The 23,277-nt window shown below is 45.8% G+C and overlaps 1 long non-coding RNA gene across 1 annotated transcript; it reads left to right on the top strand.

Moving 5' to 3' along the window:
• Nucleotides 1-11,658: 11,658 nt before the first annotated feature.
• LOC125520101 lies at nucleotides 11,659-22,116 on the top strand. The gene is made up of 2 exons (XR_007288452.1): nucleotides 11,659-12,126; nucleotides 12,223-22,116. It is a non-coding gene; the product is annotated as an uncharacterized LOC125520101 (long non-coding RNA).
• The last annotated feature ends 1,161 nt before the right edge of the window (nucleotides 22,117-23,277 follow it).

The following is a 23,277-nucleotide window of genomic DNA, read 5'->3' as shown; positions in this document are numbered from 1 at the left end:
GCCGATTGAAATTCACTTCTTCCAGGGAAAGGTTGGGGATGCTCGTGATGATTACCCCGAGTTCCTGGCTGTGCTTCTCTCTGAAAAACCGTCTCTTCAGATGAGCAATTCATTACTTTTAGTTGACATGAATCATCAGCAGTACTACAGTCTTACAGATGAAGGCATGAAGTTAATTTTTGGGACCTGATACATGAAATGGGGGCATTCAGTCGTAGCTTCGGATGGTCTTACTGTAGGATGGGCCTTCTGTACAATATGTTACTAGTGTTAGCAATTTATAGTGGAGCTGTTCATACGACCAGAGTTTAGTCTTAGCACTGTAGGTTCAGTTAGTACACGAGAACGGTTCCGATTAAGACAGTATATGTTCAGTTAGTAGTACTGGTTGTCGGCTCCAAGCCCCCAACCATGTGGATTTGGTATTTGTAGCTCATGTGCAGTGGCGGAGTCAGGATTGAAGCAAGCCCCGGGCCCAAAAAAAATTTCACCACGAGGGAAAAACATAACGTCCATAAGGCTTTTAGCTATCACAAAGGATACCCCATACATAATATGGTTTAATCGCACAAAAAATTTAGAATTTAAACTCAATGCTTAATGGTACAACTAAATATATAAAAACATAATTACAATTTTTTAATAAAAACATGAAAAAAAAACTACAAAGAACAGTACGTGATAAAAAGAGTACCAAATCAATGGTTTGCTTCATCAGTGCCTCGCATAACCTCATCAACAGTGGAAGAAGAGCCAACACCTTCATGAAATCAAAAGCAAAATTTCATAAGAAATGGCATAAACATTGAGTGATACAATTATCATTGATAGAAATCTTAAACCTTACCACTTCGACGAGGTAAATGCCCTTTGCGAGACCTATATGATTGAAAGCGATACACAATATCATCATCATTAATACTTGTGAATAGATCTACGGTTGTTTTTGTCTGTCGTGTTGATTCTGTCCCCTCAGCAGCTTGATTCCCTCCATCTGAAATGATAGGTGTAGACACCCCCATGGCAGACACTGGTGAAAAAAATCTCTTCATCTTCTTTTTCTACAATATCAAATGAAATTGGCCATTACATCAGCTTAACACTTCGAGTTCAACAACACCCTGCATATATGACTGTATTCTGTATACATACATTGATACAGACATATTATGTCAATTAAATTTCAGTTCACATTAACATTGTAGAACGTGGGACAGAACTACAAGTGGAAAGCATCACGGGAAACCAGAAAATCATCGCCCAAAATACTATGATGCGGCAATCAAGCAGCCAGCAGACTAGCAGATGGCGCTCCACAGTCCACGCCAGCGAACGTAGGACACGAGGAGTCGAGGACAGTGGCCGCGAGCTCGGGAGCAGGAGGAAAGTGGGAGGGGCGGAGGCGGCCGGTGGACGACGGCGCGAGCGCTGGAGTCACGGCGCGATGCGATCGTGCTCGTGTCGTCGTGCATGACGATAGTTAGGTCGTGGCGGCAGCGAGCGCTGGACGTTTCCCTTTTTTTGCGACGAGCTGAACGTCGGAGTTAGATCGTGGCCTGGTGCGTCCGTTTCATCCTTCCAGCCGAGACAGCCCATCAAGCTTTGGGCTTTCTTCTTTTCCATGCCCTGGGCCTGCAGAAAAAACACACATATATAGTAGCCTGTTAGAATTTCCACGCCCCGGGCCTGGGCCCTGGGTGCCCGGGGCCCAACTCCGCCCCTGCTCATGTGTATCAGCTCGTGTGTGATTTTCAGAATCTGGACGGCAAATCGTCTGCCTGATTCAACTGTTCATTGCTCATCCAAGGAAAAAAATGGGAGACCACCTCGAGCGCGGTGACACCTGGCATATACGAGTCTGAAAGCAGCAACACCTTACCCGGTCTCCTTGCTTCCCCATTAACAAATATTACTAAAAGGGCCCGTGCGTTGCAACAGGGAAAAAATAATCATAATCTCCAATGCCTATGACCGTATTTTGCTGCATCACCGAGATACAATATCACTCTCTTTCTCATTGCACTTGACGTCCTAGGTGGGCGGATTCCCCTATCTAAAACGTATATTTCCAGTGCTACTGCGGCGGGGTTTCCTATTTGATGCGTAGCGACCTAGCGTGTACCCCCTCGTATCTTTGATCCTATTTTTGGGATTTTTGCATTTCTTCCTCAGAGGTTTTCTCTCTTTTTTTTCTGTTTTTTCTTCTTCTTTCTTCGTCTTTTCTATTTTTATTTATTCCTATTTTTTATTTTTTTACTTTACATAAAAATATTCAAAAAATTGAATATTTTTGTGAGATCGTGAACAAATTATGAAAATCATGAACATTTTCAAAATGCATGAAGATATCTGAAATCGTGAATAATTTTTAAAATCCGTGACCATTTTTACTTATTTGTGAACTTTTTAAAATCATCAATATTTTTTGAATTCATTAAGATTTATAATATTTGCAAATACTTTTATCAAAAGTGTGAACCTTTTTTTAATCAGAAAACATTTTTAGAATCGACGAACATTTTTTTGGAAATAGTGGATTTTTTTAATTTCGTAGTTTTTTTATATAACGAATGTTTTCTGAAATGCATGATCATCTTTTGAGTCAACGAATATTTTAGAAATCAAGAAACTGTTTTTTTAATTCACAAATTGTTTCCAAACTTTTTGGGCATTTTCAAAACTCATGATATTTTCAAAACTTTTTGGTAATCATTTTTTGAATTTAATTAAAACATTTTCTATAAATGAACCTTTTTCAAAATATTGGAAAAAATACTGACCATTTTTGAATATTTTTTTAAATCATAAACATTTTTGGAATCCACAAGTTTTTTATGATTTATTGAATCTTTTGTTTTAAATTCTCAACTTTTTAAATTTTGAAACTTTTCTAGAGTCCTAATTAATTTAAAGTAGAAAAAGCAACAACCGAAAAGAAATAAATGAATTAAAAAAACACTGGACGCCCGCACATGGGCGGCCTAAACGTCCACGCTGCGTCTTCTCCCAGCATGCAGAGCTCTGTATAGGAGGTCCTTACTCTGTGAGCCGGCCCAGGCGGGGGGATTTCCGTGTGTAAAATGTTTTTTGTCACTTACAGGTGGCATCATTGGGTAATGTTTTGCAACTTTGGGAACAATTTTATGGCGGATGAGCGGAAGCACTAACCCCTTTATTAGTGGGTATAAATAAGTAAAATGCAGGAGCTAGCTAGTCTATCAGTTGCTTGTTCACGAGTACAGGAACAAATCGCCGCCACCACAGCTGGTCTATGCTCCCCTCCAACCGCTTCCCTCCACGAGCGGCCTCCTCCAAACCTCTTGTTGGGGAACGTAGCAGAAATTCAAAATTTTCTACGCATCACCAAGATCAATCTATGGAGTAATCTAGCAACAAGAGGAAGGAGAGTGCATCTACATACCCTTGTAGATCGCTAAGCGGAAGCGTTCAAGTGAACGGGGTTGATGGAGTCGTACTCGTCGTGATCCAAATCACCGATGATCCTAGTGCCGAACGGACGGCACCTCCGCGTTCAACACACATGCAGCCCGGTGACGTCTCCCATACCTTGATCCAGCAAGGAGAGAGGGAGAGGTTGGGGAAGACTCCGTCCAGCAGCAGCACGACGGCGTGGTGGTGGTGGAGGAGCGTGGTACTCCAGCAGGGTTTCGCCAAGCACCGCAAGAGACTAGGAGGGAGAGGGGTAGGGCTGCGCCAAGAAGGAGATGTTCTCATGTGTATGGCAGCCCAAAACCCCACTATATATAGGGGAAAGGGAGGGACTGCGCCCCCACCTAGGTTTCCACCCCTAGGGGTGGCGGCCAGCCCTAGATCCCATCTAGGGGGGCGACCAAGGGGGGGAGAGGGGGGGCGCACCACTAGGTGGGCCTTAGGCCCATCTGAGCCTAGGGTTTCCCCTTTTTCCCTTCTTTCTTCGCCTTAGACCCTGGTGGGGGGGGCGCACCAGCCCACCTGGGGCTGGTCCCCTCTCACACTTGGCCCACGCAGCCCTCTGGGGCAGGTAGCCCCACCTGGTGGACCCCCGGGACCCTCCCGGTGGTCCCGGTACGTTACCGATAGCACCCGAAATTTTTCCGGTGACCAAAACAGGACTTCCCATATATAAATCTTTACCTCCGGACCATTCCGGAACTCCTCGTGATGTCCGGGATCTCATCCGGGACTCCGAACAACATTCGGTAACCACATATATCTATTCCCTATAACCCTAGCGTCATTGAACCTTAAGTGTGTAGACCCTACGGGTTCGGGAACCATGCAAACATGACCAAGACGTTCTCCGGTCAATAACCAACGGCGGGATCTGAATACCCATGTTGGTTCCCACATGTTCCACGATGATCTCATCAGATGAACCACGATGTCGGGGATTCGATCAATCCCGTATGCAATTCCCTTTGTCTAGCGGTATTGTACTTGCCCGAGATTCGATCGTCGGTATCCGATACCTTGTTCAATCTCGTTACCGGCAAGTCCCTTTACTCGTTCCGTAACACATCATCCCGTGATCAACTCCTTGGTCACATTGCGCATATGATGATGTCCTACCGAGTGGGCCCAGAGATACCTCTCCGTCACACGGAGTGACAAATCCCAGTCTTGATTCGTGCCAACCCAACAGACACTTTCGGAGATACTCGTAGTGTACCTTTATAGCCACCCAATTACGTTGTGACGTTTGGCACACCCAAAGCATTCCTACAGTATTCGGGATTTGCACAATCTCATGGTCTAAGGAAATGATACTTGACATTAGAAAAGCTTTAGCAAACGAACTACACGATCTTGTGCTAGGCTTAGGATTGGGTCTTGTCCATCACATCATTCTCCTAATGATGTGATCCCGTTATCAACGACATCCAATGTCCATGGTCAGGAAACCGTAACCATCTATTGATCAACGAGCTAGTCAACTAGAGGCTTACTAGGGACATGGTGTTGTCTATGTATCCACACATGTATCTGAGTTTCCTAACAATACAATTCTAGCATGGATAATAAACGATTATCATGAACAAGGAAATATGATAATAACTAATTTATTATTGCCTCTAGGGCATATTTCCAACAGTCTCCCACTTGCACTAGAGTCAATAATCCAGTTCACATTGATATGTGATTAACACTCAAGGTCACATCCCCATGTGACTAACACCCAAAGAGTTCTGGGTTTGATCATGTTATACTTGCGAGAGAGGTTTCAGTCAACGGGTCTGCGACATTCAGATCCGTATGTACTTCGCAAATTTCTATGTCATCTTGTAGATGCGACTACTACGCTACATTTGGAGACATTTTAAATAACTGTTCTACTTGGAGCTATTCTAAATTGTTGCTCCATTATACGTATCCGGTATCTCTACTCAGAGCTATACGGATAGGTGTTAAGCTTGCATCGACGTAACTCTTTACGTCGAACTCTTTATCACCTCCATAATCGAGAAATATATCCTTATTCCTCTAAGGATAATTTAGACCGCTATCTGGTGATCTACTCCTAGATCACCTTTGTACCCTCTTGCCAAATATGTGGCAAGGCTCACATCAGGTGCGGTACTCAGCATGGCATACCGTATAGAGCCTATGACAAAAGCATAGGGGACGACCTTCGTCCTTCCTCTTTCTTCTGCCGTGGTCGAGTTTTAAGTCTTAACTTCATACCTTACAACTCAGGCAAGAACTCCTTCTTTGACTGATCCATCTTGAACACCTTCAAGATCATGTCAAGGTATGTGCTCATTTGAAAGTACCATTAAGCGTTTTGATCTATCCTTATAGATCTTGATGCTCAATGTTCAAGTAACTTAATCCAGGCTTTCCATTGAAAAACACTTTTCAAATAACCCTATATGCTTTCCAGAAATTTTACGTCATTTCTGATCAACAATATGTCAACAACATATACTCATCAGTGCTCCCACTCACTTCTTTGGAAATACAAGTTTCTCATAAACTTTGTATACACCCAAAATCTTTGATCATCTCATCAAAGCATACATTCCAACTCCGAGATGCTTACTCCAGTCCTTAGAAGGATTGCTGGAGCTTTGCATACTTGTTAGCATCTTTCAGGATTGACAAAACCTTCCGGTTGTATCACATACAACCTTTCCTCAAGAAAATCGTCGAGGAAACAATGTTTTGACATCCTATCTGCAAGATTTCATAAATAATGCAGTAATCGCTAATATAATTCCAACAGACTCTTAGCATCACTACGAGTGAGAAAGTCTCATCGTAGTCAACTCCTTAAACTTGTCGGAAAACATCTTAATGACAAGTCGAGCTTTCTTAATGGTGATACTTACCATCATTGTCCGTCTTCCTTTTAAAATCCATATGTACCTAACAGCCTTACGACCATCAAGTAGTTCTTCCAAAGTCTACACTTTGTTTTCATATATGGATCCTCTCTCGGATTATATGGCCTCGAGCCATTTTGGAATCCAGGCCCACCATCGCTTCTCCATAGCTCGTAGGTTCATTGTTGTCTAGCAACATGACTTCCAAGACAGGATTGTGTACCACTCTGAAGTAGTACGCGTCCTTGTCATCCCACGAGGTTTGGTAGTGACTTGATCTGAAGTTTCATGATCACTATCATAAGCTTCCACTTCAATTGGTGTAGGTGCCACAGGAACAACTCCCTGTGCCCTGCCACACACTAGTTGAAGAGACGGTTCAATAACCTCATCAAGTCTCCACCATCCTCCCACTCAATTCTTTCGAGAGAAACTTTTCCTTGAGAAAGGACCCGATTCTAGAAACAATCCCTTATTGCTTTCGGATCTGAGACAGGAGGTATACCCAACTGTTTTGGGTGTCCTATGAAGATGCATTTATCCGCTTTGGGTTCGAGCTTATCAGCCTGAAACTTTTCACATAAGCGTCGCAGCCCCAAACCTTTTAACAAATGACAGCTTAGGTTTCTCTAAACCATTGTCGGTGTCAAAACCGGCGGATCTCGGGTAGGGGGTCCCGAACTGTGCGTCTAGGCCGGATGGTAACAGGAGGCAGGGAACACGATGTTTTACCCAGGTTCGGGCCCTCTCGATGGAGGTAAAACCCTACGTCCTGCTTGATTAATATTGATGATATGGGTAGTACAAGAGTAGATCTTGAAGGAAATATGCCCTAGAGGCAATAATAAAGTTATTATTTATTTCCTTATTTCATGATAAATGTTTATTATTCATACTAGAATTGTATTAAAAGGAAACATAATACATGTGTGGATACATAGACAAACAGAGTGTCACTAGTATGCCTTTACTTGACTAGCTCGTTAATCAAAGATGGTTATGTTTCCTAACCATAGACAAAGGAGTTGTTATTTGATTAACGGGATCACATCATTAGTTGAATGATCTGATTGACATGACCCATTCCATTAGCTTAGCACCCGATCGTTTAGTATGTTGCTATTGCTTTCTTCATGACTTATACATGTTGCTATGACTATGAGATTATGCAACTCCCGTTTGCCGGAGGAACACTTTGGGTGCTACCAAACGTCACAACGTAACTGGGTGATTATAAAGGAGCATTACAGGTGTCTCCAAAGGTAGATGTTGGGTTGGCGTATTTCGAGATTAGGATTTGTCACTCCGATTGTTGGAGAGGTATCTCTGGGCCCTCTCGGTAATGCACATCACATAAGCCTTGCAAGCATTGTAACTAATATGTTAGTTGCGAGATGATGTATTACGGAACGAGTAAAGAGACTTGCCGGTAACGAGATTGAACTAGGTATTGGATACCGACGATCGAATCTCGGGCAAGTAACATACCGATGACAAAGGGAACAACGTATGTTGTTATGCGGTCTGACCGATAAAGATCTTCGTAGAATATGTAGGAGCCAATATGGGCATCCAGGTCCCGCTATTGGTTATTGACCGGAGACGTGTCTCGGTCATGTCTACATAGTTCTCGAACCCGTAGGGTCCGCACGCTTAACGTTCGTTGACGATATAGTACTATGTGAGTTATGTATGTTGGTGACCGAATGTTGTTCGGAGTCCGGGATGAGATCACGGACATGACGAGGAACTCCGGAATGGTCCGGAGATAAAGTTTGATATATGTGATAATAGTGTTTGGTCACCGGAAGGGTTCCGGAAATCACCGGAAGGGGTTCCGGATGTTACCCGAAATGTTTGGGTACGAGAACACGTTATTTGGGCCAAAGGGGAAAGCCCACAAGGTTTTTGGAAAGCGCAAAAGAAAGTTTTGCGGAGTCCAGGGGCCAGACGCCAGGGTCCCTGGCGTCTGGGTCCAGACGCCGGGAACCCTGGCGTCTGGCCCTGGAGTCCGAGAAGGACTCTTGCCTTTCGGATGAAACCGACTTTGTGGAGACTTTTACTCCAAGTTTCGACCCCAGGGCTCAACATATAAATAGAGGGGCAGGGCTAGCACAAAGGACACATCAAGAAACACCAAGCCGTGTGCCGGCAACCCCGTCTCCTCTAGTTTATCCTCTGTCATAGTTTTCGTAGTGCTTAGACGAAGCCCTGCGGAAATTGTTCTTCACCAACACCGTCACCACGCAGTTGTGCTGCCGGAACTCATCTACTACTTCGCCCCTCTTGCTGGATCGAGAAGGCGAGGACGTCACCGAGCCGAACGTGTGCAGAACTCGGAGGTGCCGTGCTTTCGGTACTTGGATCGGTCGGACGTGAAGACGTATGACTACATCAACCGCGTTGATATAACGCTTCCGCGTGCGATCTACAAGGGTACGTAGATCATACTCTCCCCTCTCGTTGCTATGCATCACCATGATCTTGCGTGTGCGTAGGAAATTTTTTGAAATTACTACGAAACCCAACAGATCTACCACGAGATCAAGGAGGCTAAACCCTAGAAGCTAGCCTACGGTATGATTGTTATCTATGGAGTTGATTGCCTACGGACTACAACCCTCCGGTTTATATAGACACCGGATAGGGTTAGGGTTACATGGAGTCGGTTACAACGGTAGGAGATCTTGAATATCCGCATCGCCAAGCTTGCCTTCCACGCCAAGGAAAGTCCCATTCGGACACGGGACGAAGTCTTCAATCTTGTATCTTCATAGTTCTGGAGTCCGGCTGAAGGTATAGTCCGGCTACCCGAACACCCCCTAATCCAGGACTCCCTCAGTAGCCCCTGAACCAGGCTTCAATGACGACGAGTCCAGCGCGCAAATTGTCTTCGGCATTGCAAGGCGGGTTCCTCCTCCAAGTCCTTCATAGAAGATTGTAAACACCAAGAGTAGTGTCCGGCTCTGCAAAATAAGCTTCCACATATTGCCATAGAGAGAATAATATTAACACAAATCAAATCTGCTGACGTATTCCGCAGTGCGTCATCACACTACGGCCAAGTCCTTTATTCGAATTGTTTTCACTTTTCCACCTCAGCGTGTTTTGCGAGGCGGTTTCCTTGGCACGTCTTGTCAAAGCAGAGATCGTGTACCCCCCTTTTACGGGATTCTCATCAATACGGACGTGGGTAACCCAATCGTGCCCGTTAGCATGTTTTCTCGATTAAAGGCGAGACCCAAACGGTTACGGGGAGGGCTCCTGGTATTCAGCCTCTTACAAAGAGACCAGGGCCTTATCCTTTTCTCCAATCCCAAAACAAGTTCGCCCGTCGCCTCGAGTTCCAACACCCTAGGCTCCAGATTCCGGGCGCCTCGGACCTTCGACAATGTCCGGTTCCGACCTTCAAGGCCAACGGATGCCCTCCTCCGTCACGGAGGAGGACGTGCTAAAGTTGAGAGAGGCTAAGTTCTTGACCGCCGAAATTTCGGGGAAGAGTTCCGTCAGCACGACGGCGTGGTGACGATCTTGATGTACTACTGTCGCAGGGCTTCGCCTAAGCACCGCTACAATATTATTGAGGATTATGGTGGAAGGGGGCACCGCACACGGCTAAGAATACGATCACGTGGATCAACTTGTGTGTCTAGGGGTGCCCCCTGCCCCCGTATATAAAGGATCAAGGGGGGGTGCGGCCGGCCAGGAGGAGGGCGCGCCAGGAGGAGTCCTACTACCACCGGGAGTAGGATTCCCCCCTTTCCTAGTTGGAATAGGATTCGGGAGGGGGAAAGAGGAGAGAGAGAAGGAAGGGGGGCGCCGCCCCCTTCTCCTTGTCCTATTCGGACTAGGGGGGAGGGGCGCGTGGCCCAGCCCTGGCCACCTCTCCTCTCTTCCACTAAAGCCCACTAAGGCCCATATACCTCCCGGGGGTTTCCGGTAACCTCCCGGTACTCCGGTAAAATTCCGATTTCACCCGAAACATTTCCGATATCCAAATATAGGCTTCCAATATATCAATCTTTATGTCTCGACCATTTCGAGACTCCTCGTCATGTCCGTGATCACATCCGGGACTCCGAACAAACTTCGGTACATCAAAATGCATAAACTCATAATATAACTGTCATTGAAACCTTAAGTGTGCGGACCCTACGGGTTCGAGAACAATGTAGACATGACCGAGACACGTTTCCGGTCAATAACCAATAGCGAAACCTGGATGCTCATATTGGCTCCTACATATTCTACGAAGATCTTTATCGGTCAGACCGCATAACAACATACGTTGTTCCCTTTGTCATCGGTATGTTACTTGCCCGAGATTCGATCGTCGGTATCTCAATACCTAGTTCAATCTCGTTACCGGCAAGTCTCTTTACTCGTTTCGTAATACATCATCTCGCAACTAACTCATTAGTTGCAATGCTTGCAAGGCTTATGTGATGTGCATTACCGAGAGGGCCCAGAGATACCTCTCCGACAATCGGAATGACAAATCCTAATCTCAAAATACGCCAACCCAACATGTACCTTTGGAGACACCTGTAGAGCTCCTTTATAATCACCCAGTTACGTTGTGACGTTTGGTAGCACACAAAGTGTTCCTCCGGTAAACGGGAGTTGCATAATCTCATAGTCATAGGAACATGTATAAGTCATGAAGAAAGCAATAGCAACATACTAAATGATCGGGTGCTAAGCTAATGGAATGGGTCATATCAATCACATCATTCTCCTAATGATGTGATCCCATTAATCAAATGACAACACATGTCTATGGTTAGGAAACATAACCATCTTCGATTAACGAGCTAGTCAAGTAGAGGCATACTAGTGACGTTTGGTTTTTCTATGTATTCACACAAGTGTTATGTTTCCGGATAATACAATTCTAGCATGAATAATAAACATTTATCATGATATAAGGAAATAAAATAATAACAATATTATTGCCTCTAGGGCATATTTCCTTCACCCCCCCTCATTCGGCCCTCGCAGGCCTCCTCGGGTTACCTTGCCTAAATGGCCATTTTCATCAGAAACTTAGGGGCTGTTTGGTTTCTAGTCACATCTTGCCACACTTTGCCACATATCATCTTAGGCAAGTTTGACCAAGTTAGGTGGGTGTTTGGTTCCAGCCACACCTAAGGCAAGAATTTTTTAATGAGAAGTGAACCCCACATTTTATAGACACAAAAAATGTGGCAAGATTCCTTTAGGCAAGCCAAAGTGTGGCTAACAATTTAAATAACTAAAGTTAGACAAGTGTGACAAATATAACAAAAATAATATGGCAACATATGACAAACATTAGTCACAATCCAAACAGCCCCTTAATTTGGATCCATCCCACCCATCCATCCGGATTTGGATCCATCTCTTCTCCTCTTCCGTCGCCGCCGAACCAACCCTAGCTAGCTGCCTACCTCGGATCAGTCCGGCTGCGAGAGGCCACCGGCGGCATGGCTGCGTGCGATGCGAGCGCTCTAATCGGATCGAATCAGATAGATCTGACCGAATCCCGCCGCCGCGCCAGCCCCGCTCCCCGTGGCCGATGACCGCGTCGGCTGGGGCCGCGTCCCTCCCCGGACGGCTGCGATGATGGAGGAACCCGCCGGCGCCGGCCAGGCTCCCGAGCGGCCGACGCGCCGGGTCGCCGCTCCTCGGGGCCATCCCCTCCCGCCGCGCCGGCTCGGCGACCCCTCTGGGATGCCGCCGGTGCTGGGGAACGTCCGCGGCGGCGCGGCCTGGGGACCGAGCGGCGGGGCCCGTGGTGCTCTCCGGTCGAGGGCTTGGTCGGGTCGGTATACTATCCCCCATCTCTCTCTCTCTCTCTACACTCGCGCGCGCCGAGTTCACACCAGTTAACCCTAACCCTAACCCGAAACCGAATCAGGCGAGCTCTCGTTGCCGGATCGCTGACCCATCGTCCCGGTGGCCGCTGCGTCAGTTCCGCACCGCTACGGAGCCGCCAGCCGCCGCCGTTCCATTGCCTTGGATTCGGTTGTGGCGTGGGCCGGAACCGTGCTCTGTTGTCTGATGCGTTGTTCGAGCCGGGAGGTTTGGTCGGTCGAGGCCAGGCATGAGCAGCTCCTGAGCAGGATGGATGGATGGATGCATTCATGTGTCGTGAACTAAAACCACGACTCCTATTTTGGAACGGAGGGAGTATGTATGTATGGATATCATGGTCATGTTGCTTGGTGTGGGGGTTGAACCTCCTTTTTTGGAAAAAAAAAGAGGGGCAATGATGATGATGACGACGACGATGGCTGAAATAATCATGTCTTGAGCAATCAAGACAGTCGTGGCGTGGTGGTACTAAACAGAGCCGAAAAATCGGTGTCTGCGTTGGAGTTGGCCTTAGAGCCCACCCTCGCCTCTCTTGCAGCCTGTCTAATTTATCGCTGATGTTGGATGCTTTGTGCCTCGGACGGTCATTCTGTTGAGTGATAACCATGGCAGTTCTCTTGCATCGTGATGGGTAGATTATGCAGCAAGAGATTGTGAGGGTTGGGCTTGAAGATGGAAGACAAAACTGAGCCTCTTTTGCTATGCTACATATACCCCCCACCCCTCTACCTCTACCCCTAAACCAAATCAGTCGAGCTCTCATTGCCTACTCGCTGGCCAATCTGGGTGGTGCCCGCATCAGTTCACTGCTGCGGTGCTGCCAGCCTCTGCCGTTCCATTGCCTTGGATTTGGCTGTGGCGTGGGCTGGGAACCGTACGGTGTTATCTGGGGCGTCATCAGGTTTGGTTGTTCGGTCCAGGCCAGGCATGAGTAGCTCCTGAGGCTGATGGGGATGGATGGATGGACATGTGCATGCATGTACATTCACTCATTTTGCTCCGTATGTAGTCCATATTGGAATCTCTATAAAGGCTTATATTTAGAAACGGAGGGAGTATGATCTAAACACTCTTATATTTCTTTACAGAGGGAGTATGTATGTATGTATGTATGTATTTATGGATATCAGGGTCATCTTGCTTGGTAGGCAAAGGCGATGATGATGACTGTGGCCGAAATAAGCATGTCTTGAGCAATCAAGACAGCTGTGGCCTGTGGGTATTAAATTAGAGCCCACCCTTACCTCCCTTGCAGCCTGTTCAATTCATCGGTGATGTTGGCACCTTGGACGGTCATTCTGATGAGTGATAACCAGGGCAGTTCTCTTACATTGTGATGGGTAGATTATGCAGCAAGAGATGTGAGTGTTGGGTTTGAAGATGAAATGCAAAACTGAGCCCTCTTTTGCTTACGATCCTTGTATCCTCTCTCTCTCTCTCTCTCTCTCCCTCCCCCTCCCTCCCTCTCCCCCCCTCCCCCCCCCCCCCCCCCTCTCTCTCTCTCTCTCTCTCTCTCTCTCCCTCCTCCCTCCCTCCCTCCCTCCCTCCCTCCCTCTCAAACAAATCAGTCAAGCTTTCATTGCCGCCTCGCTGACCCATCGTCCGGGTGGCTGCCATGTCAGTTCCTGGTCTCTACGGTGCTGCCAGGTGCCGCCAGTCCATTGCCTTGGATTTGGTTGTGGCGTGGCTGGGAACCGTAAGGCGTCTGATGCGTCGTCCACACCGGGAGGTTTGGTGGGTCAAGGCCAGGTATGAGCAGCTCCTGAGATTGTCTAAGTTACTCACCACTATGACTAGTCTGATGGATGGATGGATGATGGATGATGGATGGATTGTTATGGTCATGTTGCTTGGGGAGTTGACCTTTTCTTTAAGGGCGATGATGATGCCTGTGGCTGAAATAATTATGTGTTGAGCAATCAGGACAGCCGTGGCATGTGGGTACTAAATAGGCCCCAAATGGGTGCCGGCATTGGAGATGCCCTGAGAGCTCTCACCCTTACTTCTCTTGCAGCCTGTTCAATTCATGGCTAATGTTGGATGTTCTGCGCCTCGGATGGTCATTCTGATGAGTGATAACCAGGACAGTTCAATTACATCGCTATGGGCAGGTTATGCAGCAAGAGACGTGAGTGTTGGGCTTCAAGACGAACAGGCAAAACTGAGCCCTCTTGCTACGCTACAAATACTCAGTTTTTTCTTCTCCACTATACATTGTTTTTAATTTTCTATTCCCCTCTATTGTGTTGATGTGAGATCCGGATCTGGATTGATATCTTCTCTTTGTGACGAACCGAACCACCCTAGCTTTACTTGGGTTGGTTTCTAGTTGGCATCGTTTTTGCCTTTCTAGTTGTACATACATATATGAGTCAAACGATTGCCCTTTTTTCCTCCAATGCTTGTAGATATTGACAGTAAAATTCATCTGGTTAACGATTGCCCTTCTGATCTGTTATGTCTCTGTTTTTTATAAACTGAAGCTCAGATTACCTTCGTATTTGTTTTGGTCAGAGCAAACCTTTTGTTATGATTCTCTATGCTATTTAGTTCATTGGTAATTGGTCAGAGCAAACAATTTGGAAAGTTTATGTTATCCTGTTCTTATTTGGCTTGCAGTGACTCTTTTTTTCTGAAGTGAACAAATGTAAATTGCTTCTTTTTGCCAGTAATACGGCCATCAGTGCAGTGTTCCAAATTAACTTCTGAGCACAGGATATTTGTTTCCGTTGTGTGTTGATGAGTTTTATTCTTCTCTGAATGTCTACGATGATTTCCGCCCCTTGGTGTTGGAGATCTCTCAATGTATCCTGTGATAGAGATGCTTTCACTTCTCCTAGGTTGGTTCCATTCAACTTTGCCCAGTTAGACAGTTGGTCGTTAAACTAGGAGGCCTTGCTCTGCAGCAAGTTTACTAGTTGTGGCAATTTGTTGCTGGAGAGAGGGAGAGGGAGAGGGAGAGAGATATTTTATTGTTTATGGTATCACTTCATTCATTCAAATAGTACTCCCCAAAATTTTCCCAGGATTTTGTACCACCTGGAACATTTCCTAACTTTGGTGATTCATGGTGGGTTAAATCTGAGCCATTCATTCAAATAATACTCCCCCAAAATTTCCCAGGATTTTGTGAACTATTCCCCATGTGTCACCCTCCAGCTGCTGATACTGTGCTTAGCTGCAGATGTTCTGTATCTGATCCAACCTACTTTTCACCCTTACCTGTTGCATGCACAAAAGGATATATCTATCTATTTATCAGGGTAGATGATGATCAAACTTGGCTGACAATAAACCTGGTATCGATTATTCGAGGAGCCGTGGGTATAAAAAACACGCTCTCCCCTCTTTTGGGACCTTTTCATTCTCACCGAATATTGATGGCTTTGTCTTGGACGGCCATTCTGTTGAGTGATAACCAGCAGAGCTTGACTTCAGTGGTGGGGGTTGATCTGGTGAATGAAGAGGGTGGGGCTAGGTTGTATGATCTATCAAAGGCGAATCTGAGCCCTCTCAGTTCAACTAATACTGTGCCCTCCTATACAGTATGGTTTACACATTTATTTATTCCTATCGCCTTTTTATGATAGGAGTGATAAATTGCCGTGGTTGTGGCACTGGTCCATCTCACTAAGATTGGCTAACACATAGGTCACCTCTTGTGGTGTTCGGTTTGCTTTCTCATGATTTTGTTGTTCATGGAGGGGACCAGTTCGGTGCATTCGGGATTTTGCTCAAGCTCGTCTCACAGTGGTTGGTGGTCCTAGTACTGGTAGTGGTTGAATGTGTTTACTCCCTTTTCATGGGGTTAAATATGCGAAACATGATCTGTGCATGTCCTCCTTTACTACCAACAACAGCAAAGCCTTTAGTTCCAAACAAGTTGGGGTAGGCTAGAGCTGAAACCCATAAGATCTCGCAACCAACTCATGGTTTTGGCACATGTATAGCTAGTTTCACGCTCCCCTGTCCATGGCTAGTTCTTTGGTCATATTCAATGTCCTTCTTTACCACCCCTATTAAATTTTTACTGGTTTTTTTGGTAGTGATGTACATTCAAGTTGGTAAGTTGTCAACTTCTTTTCTACTGTTTTGGTCCAGCACCGCAACTGCTAACTGGCCTAGGAATAAAATTTGCACGGTTTGCTTTCTGCTGATGACCATTTTAATACATATAGAAGCCAATACGTGAAAAAACACAATGTTGTCATAAGCCTGTATCTACCTATTATAATCTCTTGTTGCAAAATTACCATGACTGCCTTCTATAAATGGGCCAACTCTGAGCCTCCCGACAATGAAGTTCTGAGTAAAAATGAGTGTTCACTTCCCAAAATTTGAAGTTATCCTTTCCTTTTTTGAGAATTTGTATTTCTTGCTTCTTCGCATCCATTGTACAATAGAAAAATGTTGAGAGTTCGTTATGATATCAGTTCTTTTGGTAAATCATGCTCTGGTGGATGCAAAGGACTGTTTTGCAAGTTTATATTTTCCCACAGATTTTGTTTGTTTTGCAGTATGTCAACCACTTCTGTTGTTTTAGGAGCAGTACTCCAGCCACATTTAATTTGAGTCTTCTGTATTTTTTTTCCTTTTTTGTTCTTCCTTTTTCTTGAATGGCTATGATAATTCTGATGTCCCTTGGATGGTTTTTGAAACTATCTTATTTGGTGCTGGGTCAGTTTGCTTGTTTCAATTGCTATTTGACTTGATAATTTCATTCTTCTATTGTACTCTTTATCTACTTATCAGTTTGTACTTTTGGTTTCTCTTTACTTCTTTACTGGTTTCAACTTAAGGGTCGTATAGGGCAAGTTCAGCTGTCAAGATTACTGTTTTTGTGTGTCATGTTCATGAATGGCTGTGATGATATAACCTCCCTGTGAGAGCTTCTATCTAACACCTGAATTGATTTACTTGGTGCTAAACTAGGATGGCTTGTGTCACAGCAAGTAACCAGTGTAGCGGCTAGCTATTGCTCCCTAAAGGGCAGCCCGGTGCAGGTGCTTGCGCAGGGCTGTTTCCAGGACTCGAACCCATGACCTCAAGGTTACAAGGCTACAGCTTTACCGCTGCGCCAAGGCTCCCCTTCTTAACTGTTACTCCCTCCGTTCACAAATATAAATGTTCATGGTCATTCTACCAGAAACTCAGTTATAGTGTTGAGATCGGAGTGTATCTGAGCCATTTACTTATACATGTCCCAGTTTTTGTGTCCACCAGTTCATGATTTGCTCCTGATATAGTGATTCTTTCTGCTTTTACTGATTCTCCTGTGGTTTCTGGTCATCTTGCGCTCTTTGACTATTGGCTTCTCTGTTATTCTCTTTGTGGGATTTGCGCCAAAGTGCTGTTGATGGCGATGATGAGTAAGGCTCATTCAGAGGTGTATTGAGATCAGATACCATCACTTGTATTTATGGTATGTGTTAGGGTTAGGGTTTTGTGCGACTAGGTGGAAGCGTGCAAATCGGGACGGCGTGCTTTCTGTGAGCAACCATTTGAATGCTGAAATGTCACACAGGGGTGTAAGGGCATCTGCAACGCGGATCACCAAGTGTATCTGATATAGAGTGGGTTTTGCCCATATGAACGCGTTGGATATTGCGTGTCTACATGCTTACTCCGAGGGCCCACAGGGGCTCTGCCTAATCTGCAGCACTCCTCCCCTATTTCTATGTTTGCCTCTTGTGTGTTGCCCTCTTTCTATGCACCGTTGATATTTCCAGTAGTATGTGATTTGAACTTCAGTGTACTCTACATCTTGTTCTCCTATGTCGTTAATTCCTTAGCTTTCAGTGGGTAATTTTTAAACTACTACTTCCTTTAACGACATAATTTTCATGAAATGTATAGGAATAAAACCAGCCGCCTAGAAATCTTGTTATTAGATAATCACAAGCTACAAGAGTATGAACTACCACCTTGATATCACCATGAGATACTTCCAAGTCTGATGAGTTATGATGATGTACTCTGGTGAGGTAATGACAAGTATGCCTTGAGCAGCAATGAAGCTTTTTTATATGTCCGCCCTTCTCTGTACTGATGCATGTTCAAGTCATATATACGGTGCTGTAGTTCACATGGTCAATCTGATAACATGCTCGTAATATTTGGATGCAACTGAGTGAGTGCGTATGAGCATTAAGATGGTGAGAATATTAATTGTCATGGCTTGTAATGAAATTTGGTTACCTAGGGAGCGTTCGGTTTCTCTCCGCTCCCGGAGTGGACCAGACTTCAGCTCACTTTAACGGAGTTGCCAAAACTGAGCTCCACCAACTCAGTGGAGAGATTTCAAACGGGGCCCTAATGTCAGTGGCTTGGCTTTACGCATGAGCCCTCGATGCAGTTGTACTAGTACCATACAATCTGTACGTATAATATTTATTCGATTCGGGTGCCCATGGGCGGCTCAACCCATGCGTCGGATTGCCGGCTTAGGCAGGGCTAGAATTTAATGGCCTAGTAACGTCTTACATTTAGTACAGAGGGTGCATTCTTTCAAAAGTACTCCCTCTGTAAACTAATATAAGAGTGTTTAGATAACTAAAGTAGTGATCTAAACATTTTTATATTAGTTTACAGAGGGAGTACTTGACAGATGACGTCCTGCCGAATGACACACGCACGACGCCTAATCCAACCGTCTCTTGCTGATTTGACTTGCCCCTAAATGGTGTGATATGGCATGTCGTCTGAATTTCGGCTAGCCACCGTCGTCGTCCGTGTAGCAGTTCGCAGTTCTCTTTTTTTTTTTTGATAACTACAGCTGTTCCTGGATTTTGCTATGTTGACTAATTTTCTCGCCATATACATGTTGAGTGTTGCTATACATACACATAGATAATGCCCAGTAAAAATATTTTTTTTGAAACCAAGGCAAAAGATTTGCCTCATTCATTAATTAGAGAGAGAGGGAGTGAGGGAGGGAGGGTTCAAACTACATCACATTGGCTCCACACCATAGCCCAATAGAGATAGTATATACATCACGAACACCTACCAACACAAAAATGCGCGGCATGATGATGCTCAGATGCCTACCTCCTGCCGTGATCCAAAAGCTTTGACTCGTCCTGGATGAGCTTGAGAATGTAGAAGGGGTGGATGAGCATGACAATGTTAGCGGATTTCTTTCTAAACACTAGAATTTCTCTGCATTGTTAGTGAAGCCATGGCCTTCTGGTATGCAGTATTGGGCTTTGATGTATTGGTCCACCAATTCTTGGTGTTTTGCTTTGTTGCCCATCTATTAATCTCAAGCACATCTAGACCAAATCTAGTACTCCCTCCGTTTCAAATTACTCGTCGTGGTTTTAGTTCACGGCGAGTAATTTGAAACGGAGGGAGTATTGTTTGAACTAAAACCACGACGAGTAATTTGGAACAGAGTTAGTATTTCCAAACATACGAAAAAAGACAACATCTGCGTTTGTTTGAGGCGCTCGTGTTGAGGTTGGCCTAAGTTAAGCAATGTCTTGACGGCGACGACATGAGAAAACTGTTTTGCTAAAGCACATCTAAATATAATTTAAACATTGCACATATAAATTCTCTGTCATTGGTTTTTATGGAGATTCGCGGAGAAAATGCACCGCCACGACACGAGAGGACACGTGCACTCTGTCTATTTCTAGTGCGCTAGTCGCCACTCCACTGCATGCCTGCCCTCATCCTTCCCCTCCCCTCGCCTACAACTACCCCCCCGCTCTCATTCCCCTTCCCCTCCCATGCATCGACGGAGTATTATTTTTGCTAAATGACCCCTTCACTGCTCCCTATTTACAGCATCTACACCTGGACCTGGACCCGGATCTGGCTCGGACCAGTCCGGGTGCGAGAGGCCACCGGCGGCGGAGCATGCAACGCGAGCGCTCTAACCATATCTCCCGAGCGGCGGACGCGCCGGGTCGCCGCTCCCTCGGGCCAGCCCCCCTCGCCGCATCGGCTCGGAGGCCCCTCGGGGCTGCCGCCGGTGCGGGGGGCGTCCGCGGCCGTGCGGGCTGGGGACCGAGCGGCGGGGCCCGTGGTGCGCTCCGGTCGAGGGCTTGGTCGGGCCGGCGCGGGATCTGAGCCGCCGTCCATGGATTTCTCGCAGCTTGGCTGCATCTTGCTTTCGATCTGGTACTGTCCCCTCATCTCTCTCTCTTTCTCAGACTCTCACACCAGTAAATCCTAAACCGAATCAGCCGAGCTCTCGTTGCCGCCTCGGTTCCCCAGCGCTGCTACGGTGCCGCCAGCCACCGCCATTCCATTGCCTTGGATTCGGTTGAGGCGTCGGCTGGGAACCGTAGGATGACGCATCGCCTGATGCGTCGTCCGTGCGGGAGGTTCGGTCGAGGCCAGGCATGAGCAGCTCCTGAGAAGGATGGATGAATGGATGCATTCATGTGTCGTGAACTAAAACCACGACACTTGGTTCGGAACGGAGGGAGTATATTTCTAAACCAAATCAGGCGAGCTCTCGTTGCCGGATCGCTGACCTATCGTCCGGATGTCCGCCGCGTCAGTTCCCCACCGCTACGTGCCGCCAGCCGCCGCCGTCCCATTGCCTTCGATTCGGTTGTGCGCGTGGGCTGGGAACCGTACGGTGTTGTCTGATGCGTCGTCGGAGCCGGGGTTTTGGTCGGCCGAGGCCAGGTATGAGCGGCCCCTGAGCAGGATGGGTGGATGGATCTATGGATAGATGGATGTATGCATGCATATATGTATATATGGATATCATGGTCATGTTGCTTGGGGGTCCAACATCCTTTTCCTTTTTGGAAAAAAGAGAGGGGCGATGCCGATGATTATGACTGTGGTTGAAATAATCATGTCTTGTTTCGCAAAAAAGAAAGAAAGAAATAATCATGTCTTGAGCAATCAAGACAGCCTGGCGAGGTGGGACTAAACAGTGCCAGAAAATTGGTGTCTGAGGTGGAGTTGGCCTTAGACCCCACCCTTACCTCTCTTGCAGCCTGTCCAATTCATCGCGGATGTTGGATGTTCTGTGCCTTGGACGGTCGTTCTGATGAGTGATAACCAGGGCAGTTCTCTTACACTGCGATGGGTAGATTATGCAGCAAGAGATGTGAGTGTTGGGTTTCAAGATGAAATGCAAAACTGAGCCCTCTTTTGCTCAGTTCAGTTGCATTTTGTTTTGGATTCGGTATGAATCCTCCTCACCTCTCTCTCTCTCTCTCTCTCTCTCTCAACAAACCAGTCAAGCTCTCATTGCCGGCTTGCTACCCCATCATCCGGGTGGCTCCCACGTCAGTTCCCCGTCTCTACGGTGCTGCCAGCCACTGCCATTCCATTGCCTTGGATTTGGTTGTGGCGTGGGCTGGGAACCGTAAGGCGTTGTCTGATGGGTCGTCCACACTGGGAGGTTTGGTCAGCTGACGCCAGGTATGAGCAGCTCCTGAGACTGAGACTAGTCATAGTGGGAGTAACTAAGGTTTTAGTTCTAATTGAACTAAAACCACGACAGTAATTATGGAACGGAGGGAGTAGTAACATGCATGCCACATAGGCAAAAAAGATTATGTGACAAGTAATTAAAGAGGATGGATGTGTGCATGCCTGTAATGGATATCATGGATGCGACAAGTTACTTACCACTACGACCAGCCTAATGGATGGATGATGTATGCTTGCTACTGTGTGATGAAGAGATGGAGTTCTTACCAGGGGCGATGATGATGACCGTGGCTGAAATAAGCGTGTCTTGAGCAATTAAGACAGCTGTGGCCTGTGGGTCCTAAATTAGAGTGCATCCTTACCTCTCTTGCGGCCTGTTCAATTCATTGCTAATGTTGGATGTTCTGCGCCTTGGATGGTCATTCTGATGAATGATAACCAGGACAGTTCTTTTACATTGTAATGGGTAGATTATGCAGCAAGAGATGTGAGTGTTGGGCTTGAAGATGAAAGGCGGAACTGAGCCCTCTTTTGCTACGCTACAAATATTCGATTTTACCTTCTCTACTATGCACTGTTTTTTCTTTTCTATTCCTCTCTATTGTGTTGATGTGAGTAACGGCCCATCTGGACTTGGATTGATGTCTTCTCTTGGCGATGAAGCCAACCGCCCTAGCTTGGATTGATTTCAGCTGGCTTTGTTTTTGCCTGTATAGTTGTACAAACTATATATGTCGAACACACTATTGTTTTTGACTTGGATTTCTACCTTATGTTTTTCTTCTTTTCCAAAATGGAAAATTTATGTTGTCCTGTTTTTATTTGGCTTGCAGTTACTCCTTTTTTTATCTGAAGTGAACAAATGTAAATTGCTTCTTTCATTGCTAGTAATACGGCCGTCAGAATAGTGTTCCAAATTAACTTCTGAACTTAGCATATTTGTTTCTGTTGTGTGTTGATGAGTTCTATTCTTTTCTGAATGGCTATGATGATTTCCTCCTCTTTGGTGTTGGAGATCTTTCAACATGTCCTGAGATAGATATGATTGGTTCCATTCAACTTTTCCCAGTTAGACAGTTAGTCGTTATACTAGGAGGCCTTGCTCTGCAGCAAGTTACCAGTTGCGGCTATTTGTTGCTGGGCGGGGAAAGAGAGAGAGAGAGATGGTAAGGAGAGACCTGAAGGGCTGGAATATCACCAAAGAACTAGCCATGGGCAGGGGTGCATGGAAATTAGCTATCCATGTGCCTACCCCAACTTGTTTGGGACTGAAAGGCTTTGTTGTTGTTGTTGTTGTTTGGTACCCAAAGGCTTTGAGTACTACCTGAAGCATTTTCCAACTTTGGTGATATATAGTGGGTTAAATCTGAGCCATTCAAGTAATACTACAATTTTTTTTTCTGGATTTTGCGAACTAATCGTGCATGTGTTTGTTATGACACCTGTGTCTGATACTTCTACTACTGTTTGATTATAGTAATTTGATCAGTGAGTACCTTTGGAATATACTTCAGAAAACAGCTTGATTTTCCCTAATAACTTTCTTTGTTTCTTCTTGATTTTAAGCATACCTGTTTGGCAACTTTGAATGGTCATGGGCTCATTGCGAAAATTAAGCTGTATATATTCTGTACATTGTGGGCCTGTAGCTTGAAAAAGAAACCTGGCATTACCTATGGCTTTGGTTCTT

Source organism: Triticum urartu, chromosome 7 (genome assembly GCF_003073215.2).
Source record: "Triticum urartu cultivar G1812 chromosome 7, Tu2.1, whole genome shotgun sequence".
Lineage (NCBI taxonomy): Eukaryota > Viridiplantae > Streptophyta > Magnoliopsida > Poales > Poaceae > Triticum > Triticum urartu.
This window is presented reverse-complemented; position numbering and strand designations above follow the sequence as displayed.